We start from the raw sequence: 13,966 nt of genomic DNA, 5'->3' as shown, positions 1-13,966 counted from the left end.
CTAACTGAGACTTGTTATAGCACTTGTATATCATTGCTCTTTTGTTGATTTTGATTGCTTCCATTATCCTCATTTGTAAGTCGCTTTGGATAAAAGCGTCTGCTAAATGACTAAATGTAAATGTAATCTAGACCTCATGTGAAAGCAAAAATCATTCATTACAATCGCATGAAACCGTACATCACTGACCCAAAGAACACCCATACCCTTACCTCCCCTTCCTCCCCTGTTCAGCCGACCGCTCTGAACACTTTGTCTGGACTCCTCCCACCCCACATTACACCTGTGCCACCGGGACTCCCCACACCTCAGGTTCCGTTGGAACCACCACCGTTGCCGCAGTTGCAACCTCACCCCCAATTGCAACTGCCCGGAACCCTACAACCTTCCTGCCCTATGGAAAATGTGCAGGGCTCGGACTCTGGACTGTTGATTCCAACACTGGGCACACCTGAAGCTGGACTGTCAACAGGTGTTTCTGAATCACCTGATACTCCAGCGTCCACTCGGAATGTGCTTCCCAGGACACGTCGATTGCCTTACCATTTGAAGGATTTTGCACTTTACTGATTTGCTAAATGTTCTCTGTACTTGGTTCCTTTTTTTATGTACAGGGTTAATACATGTAACAATAGGAATGTTAATGTAGAGTTTCTTATTCACATTTCTTCCATCTTTATTTGACCCTCTAACTCTAGCACTCTCTATTCTAATTCTATTCTTTAAAAAAAAGAAAAAAAAACACTTGTCCCTTTTAGACTTGCACTCTATTTATTTTCTGCTTGTTTTCTTTAAAGGGGTCATATGATGCTGCAAAAAAAGAGCATTATTTTGTGTATTTGGTGTAATGAAATGTGCTTACGCGGTTTAAGGTTGAAAAAAACACATTATTTTCCACATACTGAACATTATTGTTTCTCCCCTATGCCCCGCCTTTCTGAAATGCGTCGATCCGGAACCCTACAACCTTCCTGCCCTATGGAAAATGTGCTCGGACTCTGGACTGTTGATTCCAATACGGGGAACACCTGAAGCTGGACTGTCAACAGGTGTTTCTGAATCACCTGATACTCCAGCGTCCACTCGGAATGTGCTTCCCAGGACACGTCGATTGCCTTACCATTTGAAGGATTTTGCACTTTACTGATTTGCTAAATGTTTTCTGTACTTGGTTCCTTTTTATGTACAGGGTTAATACATGTAACAATAGGAATATTAATGCAGAGTTTCTTGATATACTGATTCCTTATGGGCCTATGTGATTTATGTTAAATTATTGTTAAACATGTTTTTGTAAGTTTTGGCCCTTTTGATGCAGATTTTGGGTAATATATTGTTTTGAATGTTATACATGTATACATTTTGTTTTGTTCCATATAAGTATAAGGGTTGTGTTAGAAATGAGGACATTTCTTGTTGGGTAAGGGTTAGGGTTATGTAGGGAGTGAAATTTAAGGTTAAAATTAATGTTCTATAACTTTAAATAAGATCTAGAGGTAATATCGCGAGAACAGAGACCCGCGATTAGGATCGCGGGAGAGAATGATCTAGACAGTTGTGAGAGCGTAGAGGGAGAGATGACACGCTCTGTGTAATCGGATGTGGCTGATTCATGATGTTTACCTCTTCGTGTTTAATAAATCAAGTGTTATGATCTGCCGAGCTCCCTGTCGGTGTCCTCCTTGGATCAAAGCCAAGAACCCACGAGCCAGAGCGTGGTAAGAACTGTGACGCTCATATATAGAAACAACACGCGTTACACACACATCTGAATATTTGGGTTAAACTGTTCTGGAACAGTGTTGTAAATACAACTTAACCACTGATTTGTACTCGTGTCCGCTTTTGGAAGGCCAAACAAAGTAGTTTTGCTTTCACAACGAAAAAGCGTCACACACTGTGTGAGCGGAGGCCGGTGGCCTAGAGTGTGCGGAGGCCGGCTTGAGTGAGCAGAGGCGGGCAGGCTCGAGAACGGCAGATTCGATGAAGGAGCGTCCGGCGGGCTTGCGGCAACCACATGTGACGACCCCAGGCTGGACTCTGCTTCGTCCACGGTGAAAGCCAATCCGGCGATCGACAACGCGAAGTTGATGTTTTTCCTCAGTGACCTGCATGGATCAGCTCTAGGCATGACGAAGCGGATATCTTGTTGGGTAAGGGTTAGGGTTATGTAGGGAGTGAAATTTAAGGTTAAAATTAATGTTCTATAACTTTAAATAAGATCTAGAGGTAATATCGCGAGAACAGAGACCTGCGATTAGGAGCGCGGGAGAGAATGGTCTGCGCGCAGTTGTGAGAGCAGAGAGAGAGATGTGTACTGTGTAATCGAATGTGGCTAATTCATTATGTTCACCTCTTCATGCTTAATAAATCAAGTGTTAGGATCTGCCGAGCTCCCTGTCTGTGTCCTCCTTGCAACAAAGCCAAGAACCCACGAGCCAGCGCGTGGTAAGAACTGTGAAGCTCGCATATAGAAACTACGCGCGTTACACACACATGAAACTGCACATGTAGCTTACACTGTAAAAAAATTAAACGTAAAAAAACGGTGAATTGCTTGGCAGCACAGGGTGCCAAACGTTTACCATCAATGGAAATAATGGTTAAAGAATGTTTTTTTAAAAAAACGGTCAATGACTGGCTGCCAAACAAAAACTGTAAAATTAAGGTAAAACATCCTATTTTTTCTTAAATGTTTTTTTTTTAACTGTTACTTTACGGGTATTGTCTGGATTATCGTGAAACATTCTATGTGAAACTTAATTATTTTGCAGTTAACATCAGCACACATGCAAAAACTAATAACTACCACTGCATCAGCAATTACACAGTTACTACCTTTAAATAAAGTGACATGCAGCATAACATCAATGTTTCTTGATCTTCTCCTGGACTGAAGCACAGACTCTACTCTTCAGCACAATGGTGACCCACAAAACACAGACAACAGAAACCCTTTAAATCCCAAAAGAACATTGAACACTAACAGATCTCTCTAGATCTCAGGATCTTTACTTATTACAAACCAGTCTGACTTTATTTCTTTCATACATAACGTCTTATTGAGATTTAACAGAGGTTTAGATGTTGATGTTTTATTGAAATTAATAAAGTTTGAAGTCACCATTGTGCAGATAAGATAAGATAAGATAAGATAAGATAAGATAAGATAAGATAAGTGTTTGCTTTAGTTGGGCTTCTGACCCTTCACTTTATAGTAAAAGCTTTTTTCTGGTGGCTATAACTATGTGTTTCTAAGGCACGTTTGTTATAACAAAAATTGCTTGCGTAAAATCTGAGCAGATAAACCTGGTTGCTTATTAATGATGAGTAAATCGTCACAAAGTAGCCTGATCACAACACGATTACAGCACTGGTGTAGCCATGAATTACAATGTGGGTGGGCCCAGAGAAAATTGGGTGGGCCTAGCCTAAAATACATCTGTTATCAAAATAGGGCAACACAACTAACAGTTACACCTGCTCGAATTTACATCACGGTTTAATCCGAGCATAAGTATGTCATCATAAGCAGTGTTAAGAAAATAACGATAAGAACAGCATGAGCACGGCGGCCACACCACACCACACACACGCGCATCTGACAAGACGCAACACAACTCCATCATCAAATCAATTTAATCATTTAAATTCCTCAACACCGACCCGTTGTTTACAAAAAACACTGCGGAGCCCTTTGTTTGGGCCGCCCGACCGCAACGTTGAAAATGGAGCCGAAGGAGAGGAAAGAGAGCCGGCGTCCTCATCAGATTAAGACGCCGTGCAGACCGACCACCACTTCCAAGTATACTACTGGCTAATGTGCCCTCTAGAAGTTTGTGTTCTGCAAGTGAATGGCGTATTATTGTGCCATCTCAAAGAGGCACAAAATCACTTTCACAGACTTTTTCATTAACTGTTCCCTCCTGGTGGAATGGCCTGCCCAAATCAATCCGAGCAGCTGAGTCCTTAACCATCTTCAAGAAACGACTAAAAACACATCTGTTCCACCTTTAGTTGACTCTCTAACTCTAACACATTCTATTCTATTTTAATTCTACTTTATATTTATCTTCTTTTTTCTTTTTTTTATAAAAAAAAAACCCAACAAAAAACAAACAAACACTAGCTTTCAATTTTTTCTATTCTATCTACTTGTTTTTCTTTGTGTGTGTGTATATGTGTGTGTGTATAATATATATATATACACCTTGCTACATGTACTGCGTTAGGCTAACCGAGACTTGTCATTTGCACTTATATATTGTTGCTCTTTTGTTAGTTTTGACTGCTTTTATTGTCCTCATTTTTAAGTCGCTTTGGATAAAAGCGTCTGCTAAATGACTAAATAAAAATAAATAAATAAAATAATGTCCAGTCCCTGGACAATAAACTCTGTGAACTGAGAGCGTGGATTTCTTTCTAGCGTGAGATCAGGGACTGCTCCATTATTTGCCTCACAGAAACCTGGATGTCTCGAAAGGTACCAGACTTTGCCATCGAACCCACGGGATTCTCTGTGCATTGCGCGGATAGAATACCGGATCTCTCAGGAAAAAGCAAAGGAGGAGGTGTATGCTTCATGATCAACAACTCATGGTGCGATCGGAAGAATGTACATCCTATACAATCTCTTTGTTCTCCTGATCTGGAATACCTCACGCTTCTGTGCTGGCCGTTTTGGTTACTGAGGGAATTCACAGCGGTCATCATTACAGCTGTTTACATCCCCCCTCAGGCTGACACAGATGCAGCACTCAAGGAACTGTATGGGCATTTATGAAAACAGGAGACCGTGCACCCTGACGCGTTTATTATAACCTGGGATTTCAACAAAGCCGATCTTAGGAGGATTGCACCAAAATTCTTCCAGCACATATCATGCAACACACGTGGAGATCGGATTCTGGACCACTGTTACTCCCCCTTCCAGAATACTTACAAGTCCCTCCCCCGCCCACCTCTAGGCAAATCAGATCACACTTCCGTCCTGCCTGCTTACAGGCAGAAGTTGAAACGGGAAACACCCGCCCTCAGGACGATTCAGCTTTGGTCGAACCAATCGAATTCTATGTTACAGGACTGTTTTGATTACGTCGACTGGGATATGTTCCGGGCTGCATCCAATGACGACATCGATGTTTACACAGACACCGTCACGTGCTTCATAAGGAAGTGCATAGAAGACATTGTACCAACCAAAAACAATCAGAACCTACCCGTATCAGAAACTGTGGATTAACGCTGATGTTCGCGCGGCTCTCAACGCTCAAACCTCTGCCTTTAATTCCGGTAATGGGGATGATTATAAGCAAGCCAGCTATGCCCTCCACAAAACCATCAAGACCGCAAAACGCCAATACAAAGATAAAATTGAAGCACTGTTCACCACTTCCAACTACAGAGACATGTGGCATGGACTCCACAACATCACGGACTACAAGGATCGCAAACACCCTGCTACAAACACTGCTTCCTCGCTGCCTGACGACCTCAACGTATTCTACGCTCGCTTCAAAGTCAGCAGCTCCTCCCCCACACAGAGCGCTCCCGTGGCCGAGACTGCTGAGGCTCGTCCACTCTCCGTGTCTGTTGTTGTCCCCCAATGTTTCAAAACATCCACCATTGTGCCAATACAAAAGACACCCAAAGCTTCTTGCTTGAATGACTGGCGCCCTGTTGCTCTGACTCCCATCATCAGTAAGTGCTTTGAGAAGCTTATCAGAGATCACATCTGCTCTGTATTACCAGCATTACTCGACCCACTGCAGTTTGCCTACCACAATAACCGCTCCACAGATGATGCAATTGCCTTCACCCTGCACACTGCCCTTTCCCATCTTGACAAGAGGAACACATATGTGAGAATGTTGTTTGTTGACTACAGCTCAGCGTTTAATACCATAGTGCCCTCTAAGCTTGTGGTGAAACTCCGGGCTCTGGGTCTGAACAGTTCTCTGTGCAGCTGGATCCTGAACTTCTTGACAGGCAGATGGCAGGTGGTCAGAGTTGGCAGCAACATCTCCTCCACGCTGACCCTCAACACTGGAGCCCCACAGGGCTCAGTCCACTGTTCTCAGTCCCCCCAGTCTCCCTGTACATGCATGACTGTGTAGCCACGCATAGCTCCAACGTCATCATCAAATTCGCAGATGACACAACGGTGGTAGGCCTGATCACCGATGTTCACTTCACCGAGGACCTCACCTGGACTACTCACACACAGTCAGTAGTGAAGAAAGCCCACCAGCATCTCTTCTTCCTCAGGCAGACTCCTGCCACCCGAGCCACGAACTCTTCTCACTGCTACCATCAGGCAGATGGAACCGCAGCATCAGGACCCAAACCAGCAGAACGCGAGACAGCTTCTTCTTGTAGGCCATCAGACTACTGAATTCCAGATAGCAAAATGATAATCACCCTACACACCAGCCACACTGACTCTGACAGCACTGTAGCATGTCTTGCACTGCATAGCATAGAACACATGCAGCTCCATCTTCTCTTCTGCACTAAGAAACTACTGCACTGAACTTCACAGTAAAACACTACAGTATACATCACTGTAAGTCATATATAAAAGCTATACATTTATACATTAAGTCTCTTGAGTATACTGTGTACTATGTGTATATTATGGAAATTTGTATATTGTGTACAATTGTCTATTGTATATTGTGAAAATGTGTATATTGTTATGTATACTGTTAATTTTTCATATCTTGTTGCTTGTACTGCCATGGCACAGAGTCTTGTACCCAAGAATTTCACCATCGTTACACTTGTGTACACGATGTGTGACAGTAAAGAGATTTTGAAATTTGAAATCAGCAGGACAGCAGTAATGGACAGTATGTAAAACCCATGCTTGGTCATAGTCTGGCTCAGCAGCCACATAAACCACATGAAATAAACAACAGTGACTAGGCAACTAACGTTAGGAAGATGTAGTTTTTTGTACCTGTACACTGGCATGTAGGGGAGGTAGCCTTTAAAGAATGGAGAGCTGCTGGTGATGGAGAAATATGTGAATTAACGTTAGCACTAGCAGAGTACTTCAGCTGCTAGAATACGCGGGGGACGTTTCATTCATACTCATGAAGCCGGAGGGCGCTCTCAAGCAGAAAGTACAAAACGGACTCATAGAAGTAATGTGACGTGCCAGGAATACCCTAATATGGACAAAGGCATGTATAATGGCATCCAGCGATCTCTGCTGTAGCTAAGGGGCTGTTCGCAAACTTATCTTCATCATTATATGGCAAACAAGAAAACGCAACAACACAATTTATTTTTATAGATAAAGTATTGTGATTATTGCCATAGAATTCACAATGATTAGGCTACCTTCTGAGGCAACTGACTGGGTGGGCCTGACTGACAGGTGGCATTATGTTGAGTGTCTTGAATGTTGGCTTTGACTCACACAGACATCAAGAATCAGCACATGAATCTGGTGGTAACAATCAACAAAAAGCTTGTTTTGTGATGATCAGAGCTGATCTGAATATTTTGTCGATTGTCACCATTGTTGAGGTTCATATGCAGATTCTTGATGTCTGTGACTCTACTTGCTCTTATCTAAATAATTTTTTCAAAATGATTTTCAAACCTTCAAAATATCACAGTAGGGCTACATTTCAAGCAGTAAATTTCTAAGACTACAACAAAATGAAATTAATCAATTTAACATACTCAGACATTAAATGTCTCTGTTGAGGCTAGTGCAGGGCTGTCCAAACTCGGTCCTGGAGGGCCGGTGTCCTGCAGAGTTTAGCTCCAACTTGCCTCAACACACCTGACTGCAAGTTTCTATGCCTAGTAAGAGCTTGATTAGCTGGTTCAGGTGTGTTTAATTAGGGTTGGAGCTAAACTCTGCAGGACAACGGCCCTCCAGGACCGAGTTTGGACAGCCCTGGGTTAGTGAATCAGGCCACTATACCAGGGGTAGGCAAGTTCGGTCCTAGAGAGCCGCAGTCCTGCGGAGTTCAGCTCCAACCCTACTCAGACACACCTGAACAAGCTAATCAATGTCTTCAGGATTACTAAGGCTATAGGCAGGTGAGTTTTTTTCAGGGTTGGTGCTGAACTCTGCAGGACTGTAGCTCTCAAGGACCGAACTTGCCTACCCCTGCACTATACGATGATAAGATTTTCATCAGTACGTAAACAACTTCATCTTATCAGAATCTTTCTCACAGGTTTAACTATAACAAATTTGCTTTAGAAACACACTGTTAAAGCAAGTTTGTAATAAGTGAAGATGCTGAGATCTAGAGAGATCTGTTAGTGTTCTTTTGGGATTTAAAGGGTTTCTGTTGTCTGTGTTTTGTGGGTCACCATTGTGCTGACGAGTAGAGTCTGTGCTTCAGTCCAGGAGAAGCTCAAGAAACATTGATGTTATACTGCATGTTGCTTTATTTAAAGGTAGTAACTATGTAATTGCTGATGCAGTGGTAGTTATTAGTTTTTGTGTGTGTGCTGTTGTTAACTGCTAAAAACTGTATGTTTCACGGTAATCCAGACAATACCTGTAAAGTAACAGTTAAAAAAAAAAACAATTAAGAAAAAAATAGGATGTTTTACCTTAATTTTTGGCAGAAGTGCCAGTCATTGACCATTTTTTTTAAAAACCTTCTTTAACCATTGTTTCCATTAATGGTAAACATTTGGCACACGCATTTCACTGTTTTTTACTTTTAATTTTTGTACAGTGTAGCTTAGCAAAAAAATCAGAGGTTGCAGTTCTGTGCCGTTTTAGCTCGTAACTTCACGAAACATGCATAGATCTTATAAAGCACAGAATTATTTTCAGCAAATTTTCCCGATTAAAAAGAGCCCACATTTTCCATAATCCGTCGATCAGATCGAAAGATTTCGTTCATAGAGCTGTAACACATGAAACCAGACAGGCTTGCACTGAGACGCAGCAGAATAAATAACTGTACTTTCACTTTGCGCTTTTATTTGTAACTTCATGAACCATAGATCATGGAAAATTGCACGTCATTATTTTCAGAAAATTCTCCCGATTAAAATATCCCAAACTCATCATAATTTGCTCATTAGATCTAAAGATATTCCTTATGATGTTATCACACACATTAAACCATTAAATTAAGAAATATATACACAGTAAAATCCTGAGTGTTAAATTAACACTGCCCGGAGCATATATGGTCCCACTCTAAAAGAGTGTTAAAGTAACACTGAAGCAGTGTTAAAGTTAATGAGATAATTATGTGATTAATTAAGTGCTGATTGATCATTAGTGATGAACACCTGCTGTTAACAAGCAAAATCGCTGAAGAAAAGAGAAACACAAGAACTACAACTGACTTCAGCCACAGCCTTAGATGAAATCAACTGAAATAGAAGACATTAAATCTCTCAAGATTTCAGTAGAAGATAATTAAACAAATCCACAAACAGCATCACCAGCTTCACGCATTACTAACCAGTTTGACTTTTTTTGTCATGCATCAAAAAATTTCTTATTAAAAATTAACAGAGGTTTAGATGTTAATGTTTATTGAAAAGAATACAGACTGAAGACACCATTGTGGAGATAAGCGTTTGCTTTAGTTGGGCTCTTGACCCTTGACTTTTTAACAATAGTTAGAAACAACAACTTTAACACTTTTTTTGAGTGGGACCATATATGTTCCGAGCAGTGTTGATTTTAATGTGTAGGTTATGCTTTCATTCATAACTTCATGAAACATGCATAGAGAATGGCATGTCATTATTTTCAGAAAATTCTCTGATTAAAATGAGCCCAGTCATGCCATAATCTGTCATTTAGATCTAAAGATATTTGTCATGGAGTTATAATACATAAAACCCCAAATGCACACATGCATAACTTTCTCGTGGATTTTACGCTTGTCATTTCATGAAACTTGCTGATCGGCATGCCGATCGTGGAAAATGACATATTATTTACAGCAGATTCTCAGGATTGAAATGAGTCCAAAATCAAAACAATCCATTGCGTCTTTCGTGTGTAAAAAATACCTAAACCCATGAATTGAAGAAATCAGTTGAGAGAGAGCTTTATTGAACACTTGGCAAGCAGAATGTAAAACCTAGAATATTTCTGTGCATTTTATCTTTTATATAACTTTTTTTTAATAATTAGGTATCAATTTAAAACTTAGAAAATTCAGCTTTCAAATGCATCCAACCATTTTGATCAGCTCCTAACCAGTGCTGCCTAGTTCCTCTAAACCGGAGTGTACCGCCAGCGGGCACCCCCTACCGAAGAAAAAAAAAATAATCATATTTTTCAAAATCACTGCATTGATCAACAGAAAATATGTGTCATTTGAAAGCTTGGAGTCTGACCTTTACAATGCATGTAGCCACTTTGATTAACTCCTAAGTAGTGCGGAGTTATTTGCGGATAAATAGAAAAAATGTTTTCATCATTTATGAAAAATGTTTTTTGTGCCATGTACTCTAATATGTCAGAAACATCATACAGGTCAGATAGTCATGTGTCATATTTCATTTGAAAGGTCTCATCGAGTAGAATAAAACAAGTATAATTGTTTGGGGCTTTGACTAAACTTGAGTGAGGCATTACTTCAAATTTAAAACAACAATTTCAAAACTGTAAAGGGCTAAGAGAAAGGCTACCTTGGTTCCAAATGCTGTAACTTTTGATTACTTCATGATATCACCACAAAATTCACCTACAGCACATATATTGGGGAACATCACCAAAAAAGAATTTTTCTCCTACCTTATTTCTTTCATGAGCTATTGAATGTCAAATAAGAATATGAAAAATTTCCCTTGACCACTCATTTTTCTTAAATTTTATCACCTATTTCTCAACATGAGAATATTCAAATGCAAAGATCCCCCCCCCCTTAAAAATATAGAAAATTTCTATCAAATGATACTTACCTTACCTACAGTCTTGGAGTTATGAGTCATTATTTTTGTGTATGGCACTCAAAAACAACAGTTTTTAAAATGCCTTCAGGGAGTCAAGAGCTAAACAAAAAGGCCTATTTTGTTACAAAATACTGTAATCTTTGGATACTTTATGCTATAACCACAAAATTTGAAACAAATACAGCTAACATGCTGGGAAACGTCATCAAAAAAATAATTTTCCTCCTACCTTATTTCTGTCCTGAGATATTGAATGTCAAATAAGACAGATATGAAAAATTTCTCTTGAACACTCAAATTTTTCTTACATTTTATCAGCTATTTCTCAGCAGGAGGATGTCCAAATGAAATAATTAACAATTAGATACCAACCTTTTGACTCTGCTTGCTCCAATCTTCGAGTTATGAGTCATTATTTTTGTGTATGTCACTCAAAAAACATCAACTTCAGTGAGGCAAAAATGCCCTCAGGGCTTAAAGGGTTAAACTTTTAATAAATCGATGTGAAATTTTATAAGTTTCATGATTCTAATTAATTAGACATGCTTTTTGATTAATAATATTTAATTTAACCATTAAAAAAAGAGTAAAAAAATATTTAAATGGAAAAAAAATGGAATTTTGGGAAAAAATAAAACAGATTTCACGGTGGAGACTCCCACCAGCGGACAGAGAGCGCGTGTCAGAAAATACAACAGATGTTTTCCTGAGGCTTTATGGATAATAATTTTGTTGGAAAACTGAGCAACAACAGGCAAAATTGTGTCTAAAATATAACAACATTAATTTGGAATTTATCTGTTGTGTAAAATCAATATCACATTTGCACTTAGGTGTCTTAATTGTGTTAATTTATAATCACATTATTTTTCCATAACGTGTCCTAATTAACAAATTGTCAGTTTAACCCTAAAAAGTGCAGCTTTCTGTCACAAATCGATCATTTTCTGTTACAATATCACTTCTATCACAAAACAGAAAAATACAAATACAAAAATATTTGGTAAAAATATGGAACCTTGACTGTCAGACCTTTCCATCGATATCTGTTTTGTCAAGATTACAAAAAATATATGATTTTCTAAAAACACAAGCCACAAAATCACAGAGTCTATACATATATGTTTTTGTATCTTACTCCTAAAAGGGCGACATATCCCCTGAGATACAAACATTTAGAGACAGATTACAAAAAAATGTAAGAATTTAATTCATAAAATTTCAATGTAAACCTGATATGCGAATGTTGAACAACAGCTTTTTAAACAGGCAAGTCCCCTCCAACATTTGTAAATATGTAAACTAGATCAACTTTTATTGGAGGGTGAGTAGATTTCCCACTACAGGTGGCCATGCGGGTTTAAATGCTTCCTGTGAGCTAAACAAAGAATGTATAAACAAAGTCACCTCATCTAAATATTCACAGCAAACACCCTTTCAAAATGAAACCAAGAAATAAGACCTACACTTTCACTGCTTCTCCCCACAGCTTCACAAATGTTTGTATTCCCAAGGATACGTGGCCCTTTTAGGGTTAATGTACATACTGGTAGTGATCTCAAAAATGTTTTTTAACTGTTTTACATTAAAACTAAATGCTGGTAATTTTTTTAAGCTGACAGAAAGGATATGGTAAAAGGATAACTAATAATTGGGTTGTCTTTGTAGTTGCCAACATTGATGAGACCTTGCACCCACACCCTCAGAAAAAAGGTGCCTCAATTCATCACGAATTGAGGCACCTTTTTTCTGGGCCAGAACACTTTCTCAGGAGAAAAGAAGTGTGGGCTCTTATTAGCGCAGAGGTAATGGTTTCACTTTATTTTGTTGGTCCCTTTAACACATTCTGTTGACTATAAGTAATGTTGCACCTACATATCTACTAGCTCTCTATTAGTAGACTGGTAGTCTACTAATGTCAATAAGTTGACATTTACTTGCAAAGTTAGGCTACTTATAGTCAGTAGAATGTCTGTTGGGACACCATCAGAATAAAGAGTTAGCATATATTAATCAGACAGTCTACTAATACTCTAATGAGAGTTTATTGACATGTAGGTGCAAAGTTACTTATTGTCAACAGAATGCTCAAAAGGGACCATCGAAAATAAAGTGTTACCGAGGTAACTGTTACCTACTTTGTCATGGAACATCTAGCACAAGACATTTTCTTTCTAACTGGATCTATTTTTTTAAGTCTTGTAAATTTTGTCATCTGCTTTTCTAGGATGAGAATCCCACCTTACCAGACAAAGCTGGCCCTAGTGAAACAAGAATTGTGTCTGCACTTAGAGGAACGCCTCCAGTCAGCCCTAAGGAATCCACTCCACTGATGAAAAAAGCCCAAAGAAGACCCTACGGCTTCTAGCTATATGACACTGCAAATTGAGATTATGGATTTTGAAACTTTTTATGTTTTCAGCCTTTAAACCATTTCGTAGACACACAGAGACATCAAGAATCAGCACATGAATCTCAACAATGGTGACAATCAAAAGCTTCATGCTGCAATGCATGCTGGGTACCAGCACAGGAAAAAAACTCATCCATGACTCCCAGCATGCATTGTGGCATGAATAAATTATGCCGCTGAATTGTCCACTTATTTTCTTTAATTCTTACTAGGTGCTTTTATTTTTGCTTTTGTGTTTGTGTTGAGTTTTAGTAGCGTGTTTTGTGATGTTCAGAGTCGATCTGTTTATACATTTTTTTATAAAGATTATAAAGACTCATACGCTGACTCTTCATGTGTGTTTCATAGCATGTTAGAACTTTTTTTTTTTTGAGTGATGTGTGTGATCTTTCATAACAGCCCGCTTGTTCTTTTGCTCTAATATGTTACCATAACATCGCTTTGGTACAAAAACAGACTCTGGACAAAATCAGTGAACCTGTTTTATAAAGATAGCAATGTCATTTGCGAACCATAACCAACACCATTACATAGTGTGCTGTGGTCTTCTTTTACCACAACAAATGTGTTGAAAACCACAATGGTTAAACCAGCCAAATAAAAATAATGTTAAAAAGTCAAGGTTCAAGATCCAAACTAAAGCAAACA

The 13,966-nt window shown here is 39.2% G+C and overlaps 1 long non-coding RNA gene across 1 annotated transcript in view; it reads right to left on the bottom strand.

The window, feature by feature from the left end:
• The window catches only part of LOC107683649 (uncharacterized), an 18,444-nt gene extending 6,356 nt beyond the window's left edge, over positions 1-12,088 (bottom strand). Inside the window, exons 1-2 of the long non-coding RNA XR_001633745.1 lie at positions 12,075-12,088; positions 9,336-9,338 (exon numbers count right to left, since the gene is read on the bottom strand). This is a non-coding gene — a long non-coding RNA (uncharacterized LOC107683649). The remainder of the gene's footprint in view (positions 1-9,335; positions 9,339-12,074) is intronic.
• Between the last annotated feature and the right edge of the window lie 1,878 nt (positions 12,089-13,966).

Source organism: Sinocyclocheilus anshuiensis, unplaced genomic scaffold (genome assembly GCF_001515605.1).
Source record: "Sinocyclocheilus anshuiensis isolate Anshui unplaced genomic scaffold, SAMN03320099.WGS_v1.1 scaffold1809, whole genome shotgun sequence".
Taxonomy (NCBI): domain Eukaryota; kingdom Metazoa; phylum Chordata; class Actinopteri; order Cypriniformes; family Cyprinidae; genus Sinocyclocheilus; species Sinocyclocheilus anshuiensis.
The sequence above is the reverse complement of the archived record's forward strand: the minus strand, read 5'-3'. Positions and strand labels throughout refer to the sequence as shown.